The following is a 15,424-nucleotide window of genomic DNA, read 5'->3' on the forward strand; positions in this document are numbered from 1 at the left end:
AGCTCTCGCCGGGACTACGGATCCGGAACGAGCGTAAACCCTACCAACCGCTCAAAAGAATTTCGAGAAGATAACATTCACTGTCCGAAACCCAAACAAGCACAACAACTTTAGATAACCCTAGAAAAGAACATTTCCAAACCAAATCAACTTAGGAACATGGTTAAACACTTTTAGATACACATGGTTGCAAATTTACAATTCAAAAGGGAATTGTTTGGTTAAAATACATTTAAAGTTTTCCAACCATCGAGGAGCTATACAAAAGAATACTAAAACTAGCTCAACTCATGCTTCAAACATCATAGTCTTCAAAAGGTGATTTCCTGTAAGGAAAACAAGGATAAGGAAACGGGGTGAGCTAGAAGCTCAATGAGGTACCAAAAATATAACAGTAGAAATCATGAGAAAACATTTATAGGACACATATCCGCATCAAGTAAAAGAAATGAACGAACATCACAATTTCAAGGATACAGGTGGCTCTCAAGAGCCAAATCCCCGTTGCAATACTTGATCCAGCCTTGTTGACCCTCCGTCAACGCTCAAATAAAGGAACCAGTCCAGTAGATCACCACTTTAACGCCAAAATCCCGTTCAACAAACATACCCCTTACCGGGCCCGAACGCCAAACAGGAACAGGAATGGTAATACTCGAGTATACCGGAATCAAGAGTCTCAATACCCAAAGATTCCTCCAGGAACAGGCACCCATGGATTGTCAATTATCTCGACCAAGCCCTCGCTGGCTCGATTTAATTAACTCCCCATGAGGTTGAGCTCAGGTTTAACAGGAAGATCGTTGGATACTCTTCCAAACGACATCATAACAAGTGCAAGTAACAAGTTCAAGTACATGACAAGTACAAGTAATAGATTCCAGTTTGTTCGGTACAGGCAAGAGAACGAGTGTGATAAAGTACACCCTCGTCTCATACAAGATAAACAGTCAGGAAAGACATTCAACCAGCAATTTGCAAGTACAGGAAACCAGTTTAGCAATAATTCAGGGGAGTGGTACACTCACCTGATCAAACAAGGATAATTTCAAAAGTTTCCTTCCCAAGTGTGGCTTTACTCGCCGGCACCTCCTAGAACAATCAAGGCAAACACTTAAGACTGGACTCCAAAACCTAATAAGTGGAATTCACAAGTAAAACTCGATTACAAGTCAGGTGCCTATCCAAATGAACCATTCATGTAAAGCGAAGAGGTGACTTTGGAGTGAAAAGATAACGATTAGTCCTAAAGGCATGAACAACCTCAAAACCCTACCTACAATGACTGACCAACTTCAAATTTGAAGTAGAAAATGAAAGTAAGATCGATACTAGGAAAACAGGATTTTTCCAGTTTCGCGCAACCCTATATGAAAAATCATATCTCAAGTTTTGTAAGTTCAAAATTAGTAAAAGTTATACCGTTGGAAAATACATTCAAAGGGCTATAACTTTCCAGAAAACACCCTCATAAGATTCAGAACGCAAGTCAGTCAAATTCAAGCCTAAAGTTGCTGCTTTATCCAGTGAAAGACAGAATAGGTACAATATTTCAGTCAACTTTGAAAGATCACCATAAATGGTACAGACATAAACAGGGTCTGAAATTTACACGGTTTATAGCCCTATGAATATAGTTTAAAATGCAACAAACGGAATTCAATTCTGACATTCCTACATCAAGATATAGCAAATTTCCCGAGACTGTGCAGAAGCTTCGCGAAAATTTTGACAGCATTTCCCTTGTCTTTCTTTACTTTCCAACCAAACCTCAACACCCACAAATCACAGGCTATCAAACACCTTTAATTAGAGCCACAATAAGGCTCGAATATGAGTCATAAACCGAATCCACATATCACTAGAGTAAAATCATATGGAACGTATAAGGGCAAAATCAAACTAGGACATATGCGGAAAGGAAGTTTGGGTTGGGAAACAAAAGGCAGATTTGCTGTTGTATAGCGGAATTAACACAACCGAAGTTATCCTTGTCGGATTGAGGTGTAATTTACACCGTTTCGAAGCTAAGAGAAAGGGCTACAATGTTGAAGAAGGTCACTCAGTCCAGTTTGCAATGTATCTAGGTCAAATTTACCAAAACAACCCCAGATTTTCCAGTTCGCAGTTCAACTAGCAGTCCTGATTCATTCAATCATATCTCAGCACATACAACTCCAATTCAAGTGATTCCAAAGCCATCTGAACGCTACGATACCAAGCTATAAATGTTAAGAAGACATCAACAACTAAATCAGTAGTATTCCCAGTCAAATTAACCAATTACCAAAGATGAATTTCAGTTTCGGACAGAAACAGGACAGCAGGGGTATTTCAGTCTTTTCACAGGTTACGTTACTCCGATTGGGCTGAAAGTTTGTAGGCAAGTATAAAACATCATCCTCTACAACTTTCATGTTTTGTGCTAAGGCCAGTTCGGCCTCTAACTAGGTGTAACAGTATCGGACAGAATTGGAAAAAAAAGAGACCCTAATCTGGAATTCATGCATTCAAGTGCTAATCTTCCACAAAACAACATCTAAAACAACTAAAAACCACTAATAAGCAATTAATTGAAGTAAAGAGGATGTTCTTGGCAAAATACCTTAATACCACAAGAAAGGTAGGAGCTTAATCTTTCCTCCTCCAAAACAACTCGACCAACACCTTTAACCTTCCCTAATGATCACTTGTATGGTGTAGTTTGTGATTTGGTTGATTGAAACTCAAGATTTGGACAAGAAATTGAAGTGGAAGATGAAGAACTCTCTCGGTTTCTCTCTCACTAATTTCAGCCAAAGGAGACAAGAAAATGAATGAATTTTGGTCAAAAATCTGATTTTAGTAAAGTTACCAATTTTGGTCAAAAGTCCAACTTCTAATAGCATAGTGACACTTGGCCCCTCTTAGGGTTTTAAGCTTATCCTTTTGTCTAACAAGGGTAATTTATCTAGCTAACTTCCAATTGTCTCCTAGCACCTTGTAAAATAATAATACTTAGCACAAAAATCACTTAATCAACAAAATTTTATCGCACTAGCGGGTCCCACGTCCATAACGCATTTCAAATTTAACCCGAACTAACTTATGCTAGAAAAATGGTTGGAAAAAATATATTCACTTATAAAGTGTCCAGAAAATTAATGTAGTAAAATAAAATAAGGAAAATGCATGAAAAGGAATAGAATTAAATGGTATAAATTAAGAAAAAATTTTACGGGCTCTCACACAAGAAGAAGTTTTTCTCCCTTTTTCTTGCTTAAGGAGTCGGCCAAAAGATGGAGAAGAATGATAGATTTTTGGTCAATTTTTTTGTTAATTAAAGGTTAAGAAAGGTCTTAGTCAAAGTCAATGCTCCATGGCTTTGGTGACACTTGGTTTTCTATGGTTAATCCTCATCTATTTGTCTTCCAAATGCTAAACTATCTAGCCAACCTCTAATTATCCCTTAACACCTTATAAAATAATATTCCTTTGCACAAAACTTCTCTTAATTTTCAAAAATTTATCGCACACACTACATTAGTGAGTCCTACTACCATAATGCACTACGAACTTAACATGCATTAACTTATACAAGGAAAATAGTTAAAAATCTTAAATCTCTTATAAAAATATCTAGAAAATTAAGGCAATAAAGTAAAGTAAAGAAAATGTACTCAAAGAAATAAAATAAAATAAGGAAATTTTTCGGGTCCTCACACTCTCTCCTCCTTAAAAGAATTTCGTTCTTCTAACAAACAGCTCAGGGTATTTCTTTTGCATTTCTTCCTCCACTTCCCAGGTTGCCTCTTCTACATCGTGATTTCTCCACAGGATCTTCAGCAAGGGAATTTGCTTATTTCTTAGTTCCTTAACTTTTCGGTCAAGGAGTTGTACCGGTTTCTTCTCATAGGTTAGAGACTCATCTATTTCAATTTTTCTAGCTGTAAGATGTGAGTCGGATCAGGATGGTACTTCTTTAGCATCGAGACATAGAAGACATCATGAATTCTTGATAAACTCGATGGTAGTTCGAGTTGATATTCCACTTTTCCGACTCGTTGAAGAATTTTAAAGGGTTCCACAAATCTTGGTTGGAGCTTCTTTCCTTTACCTGTCATGACACTTCGCAACGGAGTGACCTTAAGAAACACAAGATCACCAACTTCGAATTCCAAATCCTTCCTTTGATTGTCTGCATAACTTTTTTGCCAACTTTGAACTGTTTGAAGTCTCTGACGTATTAACTTAACCTTTTCATGTGCATCCTCCATCCATGGCACTGTCGTTGGATCCAAAATTTTTCTTGCCCTTACTTCATCCCAGTAAACCGGTGATCGGCACTTTCTTCCATAGAGAGCTTCATATAGTGCCATTTGAATAGATGAATGTTAGTTGTTATTATAAGCAAACTCCACCAACGTCATGTGCTGACCCAACTACCTCCAAAATCCAAAATACACATCCTCAATATATCCTCAAGGGTTTGAATAGTTCTTTCTGACTGTCCATCCATCTGAGGGTGATATGTTGTACTGAGGTTCAATTTGGTCCCTAAGGTTTCTTGCAACTTTTGCCAAAATCGAGATACGAATCGGGGATCCCTATCTGAGACTATACTTACGGGTACTCCATGTAACCTCACAATCTCATCCATGTACAACTGAACCAACTTTTCATGGAATACTTCATGTTCACCGGTAAGAAATGTGACGCCCCCACTTCTCCCTAAGGCGAATCAAAGGGTATCGGCGGGACGCCTGTCCAACTCTCGCCAGGACTCAGTACAATTCTAGTTCAAACTTAAAGTATAATACCAACAATGAAAGTCGGAATAAGGACAAGAAGTCATTTCCATAGATCAATTTTCAATCTTACATCACAAGTTCAAAATACATTCACTTTCCCAAAATATACAACTTTCAAAATTTGTCTAGTCGAATACATTCGAAACCATAATCAAAAGTGCCTCTAGTCGGCCTCTCCATAACTTTTTCCATTTCGGTCCCTGTTAAGAAAAATAAATCTAATGGGATGAGCTAACGCTCAGTGAGGCCAAGAAAACATGCAAAACACATAGTTCAAGTACCAATGGCATTTAAGCAAGAATTAAAGCTGTAACATTCAAGTAGTTCACAATTTTTAATTAAACACATTCAATGAGGATACAGGAGCTCTCAGGAGCTAAGCTCCACTTGCTTCGCCAAGCCTCGATCGAATACCTTCCCGCGATGACACTCCGTCAACCGGGTCGGCATTTAAGTCCATAGAACTCCACTTACTTCACAGTTCCATCCACCATACACTGAACCGGGCTCGAACTTCTATAAAAGGCGCTACTACTCGAGTAGGCCAAGCAAGATCTCTCAATAGATTAAGCTTACAATTATCTCATGGTTCACCAAGCTTCTCGACTAAGCCCTTACTGGCTCGAGTCGCAAGGTCGGCCAATTGAGATTTGAGCATCCCCACAGTTCAGTTATAAGTCGAGGAGATTCACTCCAACGACATACAGACAGTTTAGTTATAAGTCGAGGAGATTCACTCCAACGACATGCAACAGTTCAGATACAGTTCAGTTGCAAGCAATTAAGTTCAATTGTTCAATCAGTTAAAAGAGAACGAGTGCGATAAAGTACACACTCAACTCAACAGTTATAAACCATTCAGTCCATAAGAAGCAATTCACATAATTGCAACAAATCATGCACTTGACACTCACCAATCAAAATAGGAAGTAAGTGCTCAAACAATTTTTAGGCGTCCGCTTCGAGATCCTCTTGAAGGTCCCCTTGAGCGTCTGAGCAAATAATAATTGACTATCACACACTATTACTTACAAACCCCTTTTCTAATAAGGAAGATTGTACACTTGTACAATACTAAGAAAATGTCATGAAAGAGAGCATTAATTACTCGTAAATCGAGACTCAAAAGTGGGGTTTAATAACACAAATAAAACTAATTTCCTTCATGAAATCAAGTTTAAAACGGTCAATCAATCTCAAAGGATAGGAAAGAGTTTCCAAAAACTCATTTCCCATCGAGTCGGAAAATTTCAGTTTTGCACGTCAAATTTAGAAAAATCAGAACTTGCACTCAGAAGGTCCAAAATTGGAAACCTTTATACGGTTAGAATCTTAGTTTGGAGTACTAAAAGTTCCTAGAATACATTTTTCCAAAATTCTAAATGGAAGACATTCAAATTTTAGCTCAAAGTGGCTGATCTGAACAAGCAAGGCAGTTTCGGTCATGTTTTTTGGTAAACTTTGGAAATTCGGCAAAATTCACAGAAAGTGAACTAGCCTCTGAAATTTGTAACACAATACGAATTCCTAACAAAGTTTCAAACAGGCCAAACGGAACTAAATTCAGAGCCTTGAGTATCAAAATATAGCAGTCCAAAGTCGGCAAACTTTCATTACTAAACAGTGAATTTTCCAGATTTAACATGCAGTTTTTGGAACATCATTTGGGTATCGAAATAGTCTTAGAATAACACCAAATTTGGTACAATTCAACTTCCATATGAGGACTACTCCTCTATCAAATTTCACATAAAAACTCGCACAGAAAGGTAGTTAACAAAACTACCAAAGTTTAGGAAATTCTTAAAGCAAATCTGTCTTCTTGCTTTCTTTTCCTTTTTGCACCATGAAATCAGTCCCATTTTGGTTCATTTCTGAAACCATGGTCCAAGAAACATTTCATAAGCAATTTATAATTGGTTGACATCAAAATTTCAAAATAAAACATTTCACAAACAGCTAAACCAGTCGGCAAGCAAAAGGAAGGGTTTTCCAGCTTTGCCGCAGTTTGGAAATTGAACCATATTTCACTCAATACAACTTGGAACTGAGAATAGATAGTGGCGTTGGAAAATAAAATCATAAAGCTACATTTCATCAGAACAAATCATTTTCAAAATCAATTCATAAGTGAGAGAAAATAGAGCCACAAAATGCAGCTTCTACCTTTCCCTCGGATGGACCATCAGAATAGGACAGCAACTTTGCCGAATCACTACAGCTCACTCATTTCGAACTAGAAAGTGAATTTTATACCGTTGGAAAGCTACAAGTGTCTAGTTTCAAATGCCACAAACGGCACTTGATTTTGTGTGACAGCCCCACCTCTCCCTAAGGCGAACCAGAGGGTTCGGCGGGCCGCCTGCCCAGCTCTCACCGGGACTCAGTCGTTCACTACAATCCTCAAATGAATTACAAGAATAAACCTCAAATATACATCACATGGTCCACAAATATACATCCAAGTCTCCAATAATTACATATCATAAGCGAAACGGAAACAAATTCCAACTATACATAAAATGATTCCACATCCAAACGGTACAAAATATAACAATTCCAACTAAGCCATCCAGTCACGTGAATAAGCACAACAAGTCCTTCCTTCGCTTTGAGCCTTGTGGAGGGGAATACAATATTGTTTTGGGGTGAGCTAGAAGCTCAGCGAGTAACCAGTAAAATCAGTAAGCAAATATATTTCACAATGTTGCATTTCGATGATTTCGATGATGTCATGATTCCAAGATCAAATGTACGTTTAGTGCTCTCGTGAGCCAGTGAAATCATTGCACTTGAACACCCAACGCTCAAATATTTCATTTAACATTAACTCACGAACTCACGAAAGTGGGAGCAACATCGGTGCTCCAGATAAACATGAACATGAACCATAAACAGAGTGGAGACGTTGGTGTCCAGCACAAGACTTTCCCAGAACTCATTGAAGCCAAATCATGTCATGAATTCACATGCAAGCACGCATGATATGCAATCGAATAATTAATGCAAGAAACATTTCACAAGTACTTTGGAAATAGTTTAGGGTCACTCACCTCCACGGCCCCGAAACTATCCATCATATTGCATTGCCTTGCTCAAACCCAAGTCTTAGATCACAAACTCAATGCAAACAAATCCTTTAAAAGTTCGGACAGCACTTCCCCTAAATTTGCTTACTTTTCCAGCCGTCATGGCTTCATGATTTCCTCATTCCAACCCAAAGGTACACACACAACAACAAGTTCATCCAATAGCCATTCAGCAAACTCCAAGTAGTACAAAGACAAGTCAAGCTAGGGAAAAGTCCGGAAATGAAAGTTAAGCTCAAAACCAGAAAAACAGTTTTGACGTCATTTTGCGGTAATGGTGCCAAAAGCACTACGATGGTCGGATGAAGGTGCAAGACCCACCGTTTCGAAGCTAAGAGATAGGGCTACAATATTACAGAAGGTCACTCAACCCAGTTTCGAGTGTAACCAGGTCAAAAATGCAAGAAACTACACCAGAATCACAAAAACAGATTCACAGAACGCATTCTAGCGGAAACATCATAAATCAGGCTATCCAAGTCCAAATCCAGAAATTCCAAAACCAGCGGAAATATAAGAAACAGGGCTAAATTTCATCAGAAGGCCTCAACAATCAATTCGGAAGCAATTCCAGCCAAAACAACCAATTACAGGCGCAATTCTTACATTCGGGTAAAACCAGAACAGCAATAGTAATTTCGACTTTTCTCATTCTACACTACTCCGATTGACCTGAAATTTTGTAGGAACCTCTACAATGTCATTCCCTACAACTTTCATGTTTTGAGTCAAGGCCAATTCGGCCTCTATCTAGGACCAAAAATTTCGGACAGAATGAAGAACCAAGAACCCTAATTTTCTGAAATTTCTTCCAAACCAGAAATTGGTTGCAATTAATCACTTTTTCCACCTCCTAGAGTCCTTAAACATCATTTCCAATCATCATATATAGCCACACAATCATGCTCATATTAAAACAGAAAAATCCCCAAAAATTATAAAACTTCACCAATTCAACCAAAACCAAGAAATAATCCATAAAGTTGCACCTTGTACCACCACTAATCATCAATTAAGCATCACTAGAGGGAGGAGAGGGGTCCTTCACAACTTACCTTAGCAACACAAGAAAGAGAGCAACTAGTCACCTTAGCTTTCCAAACAACTTCACAACCAAGCTCAACTCCACCAAACTAAGAGGTTTTATGGAGTAAATTCAAGTTTAATCGGTTGGAATTGAAGATTGAGTGAGATGAGAAGCTAGAAAGTTGAGAGATTTTTCTTCTTTTCCTTTGAGAGAGAGCCAGCCATGAAGCATAGAAATAGGATGATTTTTGGGTCAAAATTGAGTATTAGTAAAGGTAAGAAATAATGGTCAAAGTCCAAGATTAAATCACAAGGTGACACTTGTCACCTTTTTGGTTTAAAACTTATCTTTTTGTCTCTCCAATACAAATATCTTAACACTTTGTAAAATAATATCACTTAATACAAAATTCCAACAAGTTGTCAAAAATATAATGCATTTACCGCACTAGCGAGTCCCACGTCCAGTATACGCTCTTAATTTCTCAAAAACTAACCGATACTAGAAAAATCATTTTAAAACTATCTTTGCTCATAAACTTTATCTGGGGAATTTTTCTAATAAAGAAAATGTAGAAAAAGGCGGGCGATTAAATAAAATAAACCCTAGAAAATTAGAAAATTTTCGGGTTCTCACACTCACACTTTCGGGGCGTCACAAACTCCCCTCCTTAAAAGAATGTCGTCCTCGACATTCCATCTTGTACCAATCAAGTAAGACATCCCGCAAAAATCTCTCAAGAGTCAAACCAAACCCACAGTCCGGTATCCTAAACTTCAAGCCTAGGATACACTACAGAGATCTGAAGCCTAAGCTCTGATACCAACTGTGACAGTTCTCAGGGTCACATCACAAGGTACCTATCAGCTTGCCACCCGCACGCGGGCATCCCCTACGGAGAGTTTCGCTTCGTGACTCTTCACGAACGAGAGGCTCGGGGCTTTTCCAGTAAAAGGACGTAGAGTCCCAACCGTCGGCATATGGCTCTGATACCAACTGTGACAGCCCCACCTCACCCTAAGGCGAACCAGAGGGTTCGGCGGGCCGCCTGCCCGGCTCTCGCCGGGACTCAGTCGCTCACTAAAGTCCTCAAACGAATTAGAAGAATAAACCTCAAATATTACAATATAAATCTCCAATATTTACATGTCATAAGCGAAGCGGAAACAATTCTCAACTATACATAAAATGATTCCAAATCCAAATTGTACAAAATATAACAATTCCAACTAAGCCATCCAGTCACGTGAACAAGTATTACAAGTCCTTCCTTCGCCTTGAGCCCTGTGGAGGGGAATAAAATATTTTTGGGGTGAGCTAGAAGCTCAGCGAGTAACCAGTAAAATCAGAAATCAAATATATTTCACAATAATGCATTTCAATGATGTCATGATTCCAAGATCAAATGTACGTTTATTGCTCTCGTGAGCCAGTGAAATCATTGCACTTGAACACCCAACGCTCAAATAGATCATATAATATTAACAGAGAGAGGGAGCCCCTTTTTGAGCTCCAGATAAACATGAACATGAACCATGAACAGAGTGGAGACGTTGGTGTCCAGCACAAGACTTTCCCAGAACTCATTGAAGCCAAAATCATATCATGAATTCACATGCAAGCACGCATGAGATGCAATCGAGTAAATAATGCAGAAACATTTCACATTTACTTTGGAAATAGTTTAGGGTCACTCACCTCCACGGCTCCGAAACTATCCATCATATTGCATTGCCTTGCTCAAACCCAAGTCTTAGATCACAAACTCAATGCAAACAAATCCTTTAAAAGTTCGGACAGCACTTCCCCTAAATTTGCTTACTTTTCCAGCCGTCATGGCTTCATGATTTCCTCATTCCAACCCAAAGGTACACACACAACAACAAGTTCATCCAATAGCCATTCAGCAAACTCCAAGTAGTACAAAGACAAGTCAAGCTAGGGAAAAGTCCGGAAATGAAAGTTAAGCTCAAAACCAGAAAAACAGTTTTGACGTCATTTTGCGGTAATGGTGCCAAAAGCACTACGATGGTCGGATGAAGGTGCAAGACCCACCGTTTCGAAGCTAAGAGATAGGGCTACAATATTACAGAAGGTCACTCAACCCAGTTTCGAGTGTAACCAGGTCAAAAATGCAAGAAACTACACCAGAATCACAAAAACAGATTCACAGAACGCATTCTAGCGGAAACATCATAAATCAGGCTATCCAAGTCCAAATCCAGAAATTCCAAAACCAGCTGAAATATAAGAAACAGGGCTAAATTTCATCAGAAGGCCTCAACAATCAATTCGGAAGCAATTCCAGCCAAAACAACCAATTACAGGCGCAATTCTTACATTCGGGTAAAACCAGAACAGCAATAGTAATTTCGACTTTTCTCATTCTACACTACTCCGATTGACCTGAAATTTTGTAGGAACCTCTACAATGTCATTCCCTACAACTTTCATGTTTTGAGGTAAGGCCAATTCGGCCTCTATCTAGGACCAAAAATTTCGGACAGAATGAAGAACCAAGAACCCTAATTTTCTGAAATTTCTTCCAAACCAGAAATTGGTTGCAATTAATCACTTTTTCCACCTCCTAGAGTCCTTAAACATCATTTCCAATCATCATATATAGCCACACAATCATGCTCATATTAAAACAGAAAAATCCCCAAAAATTATAAAACTTCACCAATTCAACCAAAACCAAGAAATAATCCATAAAGTTGCACCTTGTACCACCACTAATCATCAATTAAGCATCACTAGAGGGAGGAGAGGGGTCCTTCACAACTTACCTTAGCAACACAAGAAAGAGAGCAACTAGTCACCTTAGCTTTCCAAACAACTTCACAACCAAGCTCAACTCCACCAAACTAAGAGGTTTTATGGAGTAAATTCAAGTTTAATCGGTTGGAATTGAAGATTGAGTGAGATGAGAAGCTAGAAAGTTGAGAGATTTTTCTTCTTTTCCTTTGAGAGAGAGCCAGCCATGAAGCATAGAAATAGGATGATTTTTGGGTCAAAATTGAGTATTAGTAAAGGTAAGAAATAATGGTCAAAGTCCAAGATTAAATCACAAGGTGACACTTGTCACCTTTTTGGTTTAAAACTTATCTTTTTGTCTCTCCAATACAAATATCTTAACACTTTGTAAAATAATATCACTTAATACAAAATTCCAACAAGTTGTCAAAAATATAATGCATTTACCGCACTAGCGAGTCCCACGTCCAGTATACGCTCTTAATTTCTCAAAAACTAACCGATACTAGAAAAATCATTTTAAAACTATCTTTGCTCAAAAACTTTATCTGGGGAATTTTTCTAATAAAGAAAATGTAGAAAAAGGCGGGCGATTAAATAAAATAAACCCTAGAAAATTAGAAAATTTTCGGGTTCTCACACTCACACTTTCGGGGCGTCACAAACTCCCCTCCTTAAAAGAATGTCGTCCTCGACATTCCATCTTGTACCAATCAAGTAAGACATCCCGCAAAAATCTCTCAAGAGTCAAACCAAACCCACAGTCCGGTATCCTAAACTTCAAGCCTAGGATACACTACAGAGATCTGAAGCCTAAGCTCTGATACCAACTGTGACAGTTCTCAGGGTCACATCACAAGGTACCTATCAGCTTGCCACCCGCACGCGGGCATCCCCTACGGAGAGTTTCGCTTCGTGACTCTTCACGAACGAGAGGCTCGGGGCTTTTCCAGTAAAAGGACGTAGAGTCCCAACCGTCGGCATATGGCTCTGATACCAACTGTGACAGCCCCACCTCACCCTAAGGCGAACCAGAGGGTTCGGCGGGCCGCCTGCCCGGCTCTCGCCGGGACTCAGTCGCTCACTAAAGTCCTCAAACGAATTAGAAGAATAAACCTCAAATATTACAATATAAATCTCCAATATTTACATGTCATAAGCGAAGCGGAAACAATTCTCAACTATACATAAAATGATTCCAAATCCAAATTGTACAAAATATAACAATTCCAACTAAGCCATCCAGTCACGTGAACAAGTATTACAAGTCCTTCCTTCGCCTTGAGCCCTGTGGAGGGGAATAAAATATTTTTGGGGTGAGCTAGAAGCTCAGCGAGTAACCAGTAAAATCAGAAATCAAATATATTTCACAATAATGCATTTCAATGATGTCATGATTCCAAGATCAAATGTACGTTTATTGCTCTCGTGAGCCAGTGAAATCATTGCACTTGAACACCCAACGCTCAAATAGATCATATAATATTAACAGAGAGAGGGAGCCCCTTTTTGAGCTCCAGATAAACATGAACATGAACCTTGAACAGAGTGGAGACGTTGGTGTCCAGCACAAGACTTTCCCAGAACTCATTGAAGCCAAAATCATATCATGAATTCACATGCAAGCACGCATGAGATGCAATCGAGTAAATAATGCAGAAACATTTCACATTTACTTTGGAAATAGTTTAGGGTCACTCACCTCCACGGCTCCGAAACTATCCATCATATTGCATTGCCTTGCTCAAACCCAAGTCTTAGATCACAAACTCAATGCAAACAAATCCTTTAAAAGTTCGGACAGCACTTCCCCTAAATTTGCTTACTTTTCCAGCCGTCATGGCTTCATGATTTCCTCATTCCAACCCAAAGGTACACACACAACAACAAGTTCATCCAATAGCCATTCAGCAAACTCCAAGTAGTACAAAGACAAGTCAAGCTAGGGAAAAGTCCGGAAATGAAAGTTAAGCTCAAAACCAGAAAAACAGTTTTGACGTCATTTTGCGGTAATGGTGCCAAAAGCACTACGATGGTCGGATGAAGGTGCAAGACCCACCGTTTCGAAGCTAAGAGATAGGGCTACAATATTACAGAAGGTCACTCAACCCAGTTTCGAGTGTAACCAGGTCAAAAATGCAAGAAACTACACCAGAATCACAAAAACAGATTCACAGAACGCATTCTAGCGGAAACATCATAAATCAGGCTATCCAAGTCCAAATCCAGAAATTCCAAAACCAGCTGAAATATAAGAAACAGGGCTAAATTTCATCAGAAGGCCTCAACAATCAATTCGGAAGCAATTCCAGCCAAAACAACCAATTACAGGCGCAATTCTTACATTCGGGTAAAACCAGAACAGCAATAGTAATTTCGACTTTTCTCATTCTACACTACTCCGATTGACCTGAAATTTTGTAGGAACCTCTACAATGTCATTCCCTACAACTTTCATGTTTTGAGGTAAGGCCAATTCGGCCTCTATCTAGGACCAAAAATTTCGGACAGAATGAAGAACCAAGAACCCTAATTTTCTGAAATTTCTTCCAAACCAGAAATTGGTTGCAATTAATCACTTTTTCCACCTCCTAGAGTCCTTAAACATCATTTCCAATCATCATATATAGCCACACAATCATGCTCATATTAAAACAGAAAAATCCCCAAAAATTATAAAACTTCACCAATTCAACCAAAACCAAGAAATAATCCATAAAGTTGCACCTTGTACCACCACTAATCATCAATTAAGCATCACTAGAGGGAGGAGAGGGGTCCTTCACAACTTACCTTAGCAACACAAGAAAGAGAGCAACTAGTCACCTTAGCTTTCCAAACAACTTCACAACCAAGCTCAACTCCACCAAACTAAGAGGTTTTATGGAGTAAATTCAAGTTTAATCGGTTGGAATTGAAGATTGAGTGAGATGAGAAGCTAGAAAGTTGAGAGATTTTTCTTCTTTTCCTTTGAGAGAGAGCCAGCCATGAAGCATAGAAATAGGATGATTTTTGGGTCAAAATTGAGTATTAGTAAAGGTAAGAAATAATGGTCAAAGTCCAAGATTAAATCACAAGGTGACACTTGTCACCTTTTTGGTTTAAAACTTATCTTTTTGTCTCTCCAATACAAATATCTTAACACTTTGTAAAATAATATCACTTAATACAAAATTCCAACAAGTTGTCAAAAATATAATGCATTTACCGCACTAGCGAGTCCCACGTCCAGTATACGCTCTTAATTTCTCAAAAACTAACCGATACTAGAAAAATCATTTTAAAACTATCTTTGCTCATAAACTTTATCTGGGGAATTTTTCTAATAAAGAAAATGTAGAAAAAGGCGGGCGATTAAATAAAATAAACCCTAGAAAATTAGAAAATTTTCGGGTTCTCACACTCACACTTTCGGGGCGTCACAAACTCCCCTCCTTAAAAGAATGTCGTCCTCGACATTCCATCTTGTACCAATCAAGTAAGACATCCCGCAAAAATCTCTCAAGAGTCAAACCAAACCCACAGTCCGGTATCCTAAACTTCAAGCCTAGGATACACTACAGAGATCTGAAGCCTAAGCTCTGATACCAACTGTGACAGTTCTCAGGGTCACATCACAAGGTACCTATCAGCTTGCCACCCGCACGCGGGCATCCCCTACGGAGAGTTTCGCTTCGTGACTCTTCACGAACGAGAGGCTCGGGGCTTTTCCAGTAAAAGGACGTAGAGTCCCAACCGTCGGCATATGGCTCTGATACCAA

Source organism: Coffea eugenioides, unplaced genomic scaffold (assembly GCF_003713205.1).
Source record: "Coffea eugenioides isolate CCC68of unplaced genomic scaffold, Ceug_1.0 ScVebR1_147;HRSCAF=599, whole genome shotgun sequence".
Lineage (NCBI taxonomy): Eukaryota > Viridiplantae > Streptophyta > Magnoliopsida > Gentianales > Rubiaceae > Coffea > Coffea eugenioides.